Genomic DNA, 9,339 nt, shown 5'->3' with positions numbered 1-9,339 from the left:
CAGCTTCACATTCCGGGCTGCGGTCTAGTGAGAGGCAAGTTGAGAGCCGCTTGGGTGTGTGCGCAAAAAGCAAATCACACGGTAATCAATTACGTTTTACAGGCATTTTGCAGACCTTGTCATCCGCAGTGACTTGCTGAACTACAAAAGCGTTCATTGATCTCTACCTAATTTAAACTCTTGTTTTTTTATCTTAGTCTCTTGTAGTTTTTTTTTCTTTTGCACTGTATTGTGTTAATGTTGTAAATGTGCTAAATGCACAGACAGCAGTATTAGCCTATACAAAACATCACAAAAAATAAGAATTGTCACATTCCCTCATGTGGTGGCATGGATGGTGCAGTGGGTAGCACTGCTGCCTCACAGCAAGGACGTCCTGGGTTCGAATCCCTGTCGGCCGGGGCCTCTCTGTGTGGAGTTTGCGTGTTCTCCCTGTGTGCGTGTGGGTTTCCTCCGGGTACTCCGGTTTCCTCCCAAAGTCCAAAGACATGCAGGTTAGGCTGATTGGAGAGTCTAAATTGCCCGTGTGTGAGTGAATGGTGTGTGTGCCCTGCGATGGACTGGTGACCTGTCCAGGTTGTATTCCTGCCTTTTGCCCAATGTATGCTGGGATAGGCTCTAGCCCCCCTGCGACCCTGTTCAGGATAAGCGGGTTAGGATAATGACTGAATGAACATTCCCTCATGAAATCATTTTTATTCAACTGGTCACACATCTGTCTACCACCCAGGGTCTATGGCACATTTTCACTGTGGAAATAATGCTCCCATGTTGTGGTCTGTGCATCAGCTTCTTATTTCCTTCACGCCTGTGCTGTGTGACCATCGAGATATATAACGACTGGAGACAGCTTCCGCTTATCGGTTCCATGGTTTCTTATGAAAGTTGCTCAATGACAAGCCAATTCATCGAGGCTGCCGTGTTTGACTATGGGGCTTTTTGTTACCAAAGCATGTGCACTAGGGTTGTTTTCAGCGCCAGTGCATGCACACTGGGTACCAAAACCGGAAGGAATTTTAAAAATATTATATCTTCTTTTGTGTGGCTCAGAAAGGAGAGTAATTGGTTCAGTGTGAAGAAATTTTATGAAGTAAAAGCCCTGTCCAAAATTTTATTAATTCACTAGGTTAAAGTCATAGTTTTGAATGGACTTCAATGAGGAAATTAAGCTTTTTGGCACCAGAGGCTTAAAGAGAGCAATATCTCCAGTAACCCCTAGCACCCATAGCAACGAAGTACATCAAACCATATAATATAAATATAAAAAAATAAATATAAACGGCCAAAAAAATATAAAAACATTGGAATTTAACAAAAATATTTTACAGACCTTAGTTTTGGGACCCAAACATTATAAAGACAAACTTTGTCAAAATCTGAGACGGTGCTGCAACCACTTTCCTGGATTCTGTCTGATTTGACACGGAATGACCCCTGTGTCTTCTGAATTTACAGTTCTTTGGCTTTTCCTATGCTGATGGTTGACAAAGTGATTTTGCATGCTTTTGGGGCAAAACTGGACATGTTTGGCTTGAATCTCCAGCCTGTGTTTCCCAGAAGGTAATAGGCGCTCAAACTCCACCCTTAAACGCAGAGACTGGTTTATGGACAGTTACCCATCTACCTTCGGCTGCCTCGTCCTCCACTGTCTGTCTCCAGTTAAAAACTGTAAGGTTGTAATTCTTTGTCCAAATCGAAAGGCTTGTCCTCTAACTTGCCAAAGTCAGAGCTGTCCGTCTTATCGCTCAGGCTAGCCAAGTTAGGTTCCGTGATATTTGTATGCTAACGTTACTGTATTTTCGTGGGAGTGTCATGTGATTGCCTGGATGGGTAGCTGTCCTTAAACCAGTCTGGTCGGTGTTCTTATATATTAGTTCTTAACTCTCCTATTATGTTTGTGGTCAGTTTAACCCCATTCAGTGTCTGACATCTCTTAAACCAGTTAACGGATAACAGTTTAAAGGATAAACAGTTTTGTGGTTTGAGGGTGTTTGTTGCTGCAATTCATCTCTTGACCGTTAGGAGTCCAAAATTACCTATTGTTGTAATGTTTCTATATCTGTCCTGTCTGTATTAGTGTTTATTCTTGTTACTTATTCTCTATCATGCATCCCTGGTTATTGTTTCCCATTACAGTTTCTCATTTGTGATCCCCTGTTATGTCTGCGTCTGAATGTTTACCAGCTGAGACACTCCCCTGTCTGCGTGTCCTACTATTCAGGTGTTTACGGTAGTTTTTGGGATTTCAACATTCCTTCCAATCTCTGCTTCTCTCGGTAGTTAAATGTTGTAAAGCACTATTCTTACTAACTACTACTAATCTAGATATTTTACAGTACTAATCCAATGAATACACTTACTGTCTGTCTACCTAACGAACTAACAGTCACTTTTGTTGGGTAGTTTAGAATTATTCACGTAACTAATTCACTAACGCAATCTCTTAGTTTTTCCACACTGTTCTATAATTCCGCCTCCCAATGCTATCCCTGGGGGACACCAACGCCAAAGTTCGTCCCAGGGCCTGAGAATCCTGATGGCGATCCTGCTCCTCTGTTGTGTTGGCTCCTCTGCTTCAAAGAGAATGTTCAGTACAGCTGGCAACATTGGGAACCCAGTAGGATCTTGCCGGAACAGCAATAATATTCCTGGGCATGTTTTACCATCTGAAAGTAGTTTAAAAAAATATTTGTCTCCATAAACATTATCTTTAGCTCAATTAATATCAATCTAATTAATATTTAGTGTAATCAAGTTTTTAGGACAGTGTGGGACAAGTGGGTAGAGTGGCTGCCACTACTCTACAACCCAGGTCCTAATGTCACCGTGGATGAAAGCCTGGTGGCATTCAGAGGTCGCTGCCCCTTTAGGCAATACATGCCTTCAAAGCCAGCAAAATATGGCATAAAGATCTGGTCAGTGATGCAAACTCAGGCTATGCATTGAACATGCAGGTTTACACTGGTCAGCCTATTGGAGGAGTACCAGAGAGAAACCAGGGCATGCGGGTGGTTCTTGACATGATCCAGGGTCTCAGGGAACATTACCTGGGACAACTTTTTAACATCCCCCTGAGTCAGGAGCTGCTGAAGCGGAAGCTTACAATGGTAGGAACTGTTCGGAAAAATAAACCAGAACTCCCTGCTGAACTGCTGTCAATGAAGAACAGGTGTGCTCAGTCTTCAAAGTTTGCCTTTACAGACACCACCGCCCTGGTCTCTTACTGTCCCAAAAGAGGGAAACATTTGTGCTGATGAGCACGCTACACAAGGATGCCAAGATCAGCACCAGAGAGGACCAGAAACCTGAGATGATCCTGGATTACAATGCCACCAAGTGAGGGGTGGACAATCTTGACATGGTGACTGGGTCCTACTGCTGCAAACGCATGACAGTGCTGGCCTTTGGTCATCTTTTATAACATTGTGGATGTGTCAGCCTACAATGCGTTTGTCATCTGCATTGAGATTTTCCCAGATTGGAAAGCTTCCAAGCTGTTCAAAAGACGGCTCTTCTTCGAGGAGCTTGGGAGAGCACTTGTGAGACCCCACATTGAGAGAAGGCAACACCTGCCAAGAAGCCAAGCCGCTGTAGCCATGGTGAGGAGGATAGAAACGCACCTACCCAACCAGTGCCCAAGGTAAGTGTGTGTGAGTCAGGTGATCAGGATGCACAACACTTCTATACTGTTCAAACTAATAAAGTAATCATCATCTTCATCTTTCTTGGTAGCTGCTGTGGGGAAAAAGAGGAAGAGGTGCCAAGTCTGCAAGCCCAGTGACAACAGCAAGACTTGCACCATATGCTTCAAGTGCAAAAAATTAATTTGCACGAAACAAGTAGTGACATACTGCCACTCATGTGCTTCATAGATACACACACACACACACACACACACACACACACACACACACACACACACACACACACACACACACACAAAATGTTCTCTCTTTCTTGTTCAGGTTTCCTGTTGTAAACATGGTAAACATTGTTAAAAATTGAATGTAGTTTTAAGATGTGTATTTGAATTTAAAGGGTCAGTTTGACACCTAACAGAAGAGATGTGTGGTTTGAATGAATCAATAAAGATTTTTAAATAAAAATGTGTTGAAACAAATGTGGTGAATGTCTCATTTTTGCCAGTGTACAGAAGAAAAAAAAAAAAGAGTTTGAAAATTATTTTTTAATGGAAAACAAATTAATTCTCATCAGTAAAACTTGATCTGTAAGAGGTGAAAAACTTGATTGTACTAAATATTAATTAAATTGATATTAATTGAGCTAAAGATAATGTTTATGGAGAAAAAAATATTTTTACACTACTTTCAGATGGTGAAACATGCAAATTTGACCTGGGAACATTATTGCTATTCCTTAAAGTTGAACATAACAGGAGGGTTAAGCCAGATAAAGTTAGCATGCTAGTGTTCTTCACCCAGAATCTAACCAGTGAGGTGCAGGATTGGCTGTGATTATGACTGGAATATGACATGTTTCTTTTTATTAATTTGATTAATTATTAATTTATTGTTTATTTTTTGTAACTGTGTGTGTTTTGCTCACCTGCTGCTTTCAGTACAATAAATACATTTCAAAAATAGATTTTCTTCAAATTTCATTTCTTGCTGAAGTTGGGAAAGTTTCAACTTTCACAACTTTAAAATGCCTCTTCCTCTTTAGCATTCAATGATTGCAAAAATGTTTTTACATTGTTACATAACTTGTACACTACACTGGGCAATGAGCAGCTTGACATAATGCAGTTGGTGCAGGAAGAAAATATCTGGGTAAGTGTAAATATTCTGTATGTATTAATGTTCTCTGAAATATTTATATAATATTTAAATATTTAAAGATAATGCTAAATTTAAAAATACACCCAGAGTAAGTGCTTACTTGCTTCCAATATGAGGCATGTTATTATGAGGTGGGCTTTCTTGTATGGAATGCATTTCTGTCCATCTGTATTTTAATACCTCCAAAACACCTCTGAATAGTTTATATGTAATTTTTTATGTTGTATGCCATGTTGTGGGAGAAAGTGTGTATTAGGAAGATTTTTTTACACTGCAAAATATGTGTCCAAATAACCAAAATATTATTGTTCTCTCTTTTGTTCAGCAAAGTTGAAAAGATATCAGCGACAAGGAGTGAACTCTCCCCTTGCCACAGCAGGAGAGCACATAACATTAACAACCATCACTGACAAGGGAAGAATAAATGGTCCTCAACCATTCCGCTGTGCAGAACATTGCATATAACATCACTGCCATCTATGCAGGCTATGTGAAAGATTTTACCATGAATGGATCAATTTTGAATGGAGCTGATGATCGCTATGAATACTCAGGAATCAAATTACATCAGGATGTGGCTGGAGCAGATCCAAAGAAACTACTACTACATCAGGAACTATCAGCAGTGTCTAACACACCCAAGTCTAATCAAGTCTCACCAAATTATGTGGACAGAAGCTTGTTGGCATTTATATTGCAGATACAGGGATGGCACTTAACTGTGATAATCAAGGAATCAATCAAGGCATTCAAGTTGATGCTATACATAATATATTTCTTGTTTTAAGTACTGAGGGATGTTGCATATATAAGAGAGTGATTTTCTGTTTGTTGATTTATTTATTTTATTTCACTTTTAAAAACAATAAAAACATAAGAGAAAGTACAAATAAATACATCCATGTACATGTGTTATAAAAAATGGGATAGAAAACCGTAGAACTGAAGATGGTACACAATTCAATTCTATCTTGACATGTACAGAAATACTTTTATTAGAAATGATTGATTGTATTTTGGATCTACACACTTTTCAAATAGACTTATTTCCTCTGCTTTGTCAGTATTTGTGTAACATGGCATGCCTGCCAAAAGAGGATGCACACACTTAATGGATGGGTATGCTTTTTTCAAGAGAGAGAGTGGGAATGATCACTTCCAACAACCAAAGAGGATCACCTACTCTGCATCAGATCTATAAATGCTTATGTTACCTAGTCACAGAGCAATAGGTCCACCCTTGAGATGCAAAGCTATGGAGCTATACGTAAAAGTAATTGTGTGGTTATCAAAAGAGAGCGACTGGAAATAAAATTTGATGCTATATGAGCTCAGTCCCATTCAAAGTAATACGAGTATGTCTTCATGAACTGTCCAACCCTGTGTCCTCCACCCAGAGAGAACTCCTGCACAAGACGAGCGAACAACTGTCCATGCTTGGGGAGAGAACACCAGCAATCGCTACATTACTACTGCCAGAAATTACACTCATGACTGGTTGGAGAGGTTTATGGCGGCCATCACTCTGTTTTCCACTGTGGATCAGTCTCTCTGGTAGTCATTTGGGGCATGTTGGTAACTATACGCATCAGGTACACCCGCTACTTGTGAGTTGACTTCCAGCACGTCCTCTGCCATGTCCCCAAATTTTCCCAAACTCACCTGGACCAGAACACTTCAGAATTCCCCAGCACATTCACTCCAGCTCGGGAGAGGGTTTTGTCACTGGGAAGGGTTCAGTTTTGTATTTACGAATCCTACTTAAACTGGTTTTACTCCATTGATCTGTCTTATTATTTGACGTAATTGTTTGACCTCTTCTGTGGTCAAACAGATGGGCATGTTTGCTTTGCTAACAAACACGTGTGATTATTTTTAAACCCTTTATCTGAGACGGGTACGTGGGGGTTGGACCCAAAATGCACGACTCAGAAACAATAGTTATATAAAGACCCCTCAGGGCTTTATTCGGGAGGAATCCCAGGAGCGTAGTCAAAACAAGAAAAGTCCATACACGTAGATCCAGCCAAACAAATAGTAAACAAACAAAAAGCACGGTGCCGAGGGAAGAGGCAAACTCGTAGTTGGTAGACATGCAGGGAGGTCCGGTAGCAGGAGAGCTGTCAGCGGGGCAGATGAACAGGCGGACGGCAGGCAGAGGCGTAGTCGTGGGTGAAGCGGGAGTCGAAACCATGAAACAATCAGCGAAGCAAAAGTACAAAACGGTAGGCGAGGACGTGGTCAAAAACAAACAGTGGTCAACAAAACAGAAATCAATAGTCAATGGTCGGTAACAGGCTTGGATCGTAACGTGTAATCAAACAGTAACTACTGCTCAAGCGTTGCGTCGTAAAACTAGAGGCAGACAATTTCGCAGTGAACAGTAGCGCGACTGGGATATAAATGCAGATGTAGACAGGTGTAGACAATTAGTTAGTGTCAGGGTTGGAGGTAGTACTGATGGTGGCCACCAGGGGGGCTTATTACTTTCACCTGGTGGTCGTTAGTGCCTACTTGATGTCTACCTCCTGAAGGTATTTAAAGCCCTCATTTCCCCTCAGTCTCCGCTTCGGTGTCACTGTTCGCTCTGCCACCTAGCCGGTATTAGCACATGGTAAGACTCAGCATTCGAGTCAGGTATTGTGCTGGTTCTGTGTTCAGAAAAGGTAAGGAAGGGGTCTGCGCGTTAGTGTGTGTACACTGCAGCCGCCTTCCTGTAGGTTCTTTTGTTCTTTGTTTCTTTTTGTTTTCGGCTCGTGTGAGTCCGTGGGTGAGGGACGTTGTCCCCGGTATTTTGTATTTTGGTTTGTGTGTTTTTTCGGAGCTGCGACTCCTGAGTCTTTATTTTTGTTAGCCCAGTCTTTTATACTGGGTTGTACTTTTATTTTGGGTTTTCCCCGGTCCGGGGCAGAAGTGCTAGCCTTTACGCACTCATTTTTTGTTTGTGATTTTCGCCCTGGTTTTGGAGGGTAGTTTTTATTTTCTGAGCCGTTATTTGGGGCTCTTCCTTTTATTTGTGCGGAGTTGTCTCCGTGTACAGTGCTGTCTCCTCTACCCCCCCGGGGTCTTAGTGGCGGGCTCGTTTGTGGGTCCGCTTACAAGGGGTCACCCCCTTAGTCGCACCTGGCTCTCCGCACCTCCTCAACCTCACAGAACACCGAAGCCAGCATGGAGAGGCCAGCGACTAGTGTGGGAGGGGATTCTCCTCTGGAGGCGGTTGTAGCCGCCCAGCAGGCTGCTCTGGTTAGGCAGGAGCAGGAATTATTGATGTTGCGTGCACAACAAACTGCCACTGCCGAGCAGCAAACCAGGGTATTTCAACGGCAGGATGAGATATTAACTAGGTTAGACCAACAGCAGGAGGTATTGTTCGGACTCGCCGAGACGTTCCGGCAATTAGCCAGCGAGTTTCGGTCTTCTCCAACACCCGCACCCATCTCTGACACCTCCCAATCGTCCCTTCCCCCCCAAGTAACCACTCCTACTTACCAACCCATTACACCGGTGGTTAGGGAGCCCAAGCTCCAGCTCCCTTTACGGTATGGTGGCGAGGCAGGGAAATGTAGGGGGTTCCTCTCCCAGTGCCTCATTTTTTTTAAATCTCAACCCTCACGTTTCACCACGGAGGATGCTCGGGTAGCGTTCATTCTATCGCTGTTGACGGGGACGGCTCTGGCCTGGGCAGACCCGCTGATTCGTGGTCAGGCTCCCCTCATGAATGACTCCCAGCTCCTAATGCAGGAGATGACGCGTGTCTTTGACCACGACATCACGGGTAGAGAGGCGGCATCTCGCTTAACATGGATAAAGCAGGGTGCCCGGAGTGTTGCCGAGTTTTCTGTTGAGTTTCAGGCTCTGGCAGGTGAGACGGGGTGGGCGGACGACCCGCTCATAACCTTGTTCACTAGCGCGTTATCTGACCCAGTCCGGGATGCCCTGGCCACCATGGAGCCACCGGGGAGTTTATGCACGCTAATATCCGCGGCTATCCGCATTGACAACCGGGTTCGTGAACGGGCGAGGGAGAGAGCGGGCAAGGGAGGTCAGTTCAACTGGCCTATTCCGTCCTCTCCAGGCAAGGCTGTCAGTACGGTGGGGGGACAAGACACACACACAGGGGAGGAACCTATGCAGGTGGACAGCGCTAATCTGGTGCACCCTAAGAAATGTCCCTGGAAAGAGGGATTGTGTTTCTTTTGTAGGCGGCCTGGGCACCTAGTTAGAAACTGCCCCGACCTGAAGGGAAAAGCGCAGTCCCACTAGTGGAGCGAAAGGCACTAGTGGGACTGGTGAGAGGTATCAGCTTTCGCACGTTTCTCCCCATCAACTTGACGTGGAAGGGGGGTGGAGTTAGGGCAGACGCCTTTATTGATTCCGGGGCAGTTGACAATTTTATCGACCGACAGTGGGCAAAACACCACAGACTGCCGGTTCGGTCGTTGCCACAGCCCCAATCCATCACGGCGCTGGACGGTCGTCCGTTGGGGTCCGGGGTTGTGCGTCAGATGACTGAGCGGGTGGTAATGCGGATTCCGTTTCT

At 43.9% G+C, this 9,339-nt stretch overlaps 1 long non-coding RNA gene across 1 annotated transcript; it reads left to right on the top strand.

The window, feature by feature from the left end:
• Nucleotides 1–4,730: 4,730 nt before the first annotated feature.
• LOC133111823 (uncharacterized) lies at nt 4,731–5,693 on the top strand. The gene is made up of 2 exons (XR_009705021.1): nt 4,731–4,790; nt 5,125–5,693. It is a non-coding gene; the product is annotated as an uncharacterized LOC133111823 (long non-coding RNA).
• Nucleotides 5,694–9,339: the final 3,646 nt, after the last annotated feature.

The sequence above is a fragment of the Conger conger genome, chromosome 2 (genome assembly GCF_963514075.1).
Source record: "Conger conger chromosome 2, fConCon1.1, whole genome shotgun sequence".
Classification (NCBI taxonomy): Eukaryota; Metazoa; Chordata; class Actinopteri; order Anguilliformes; family Congridae; genus Conger; species Conger conger.
The sequence above is the reverse complement of the archived record's forward strand: the minus strand, read 5'-3'. Positions and strand labels throughout refer to the sequence as shown.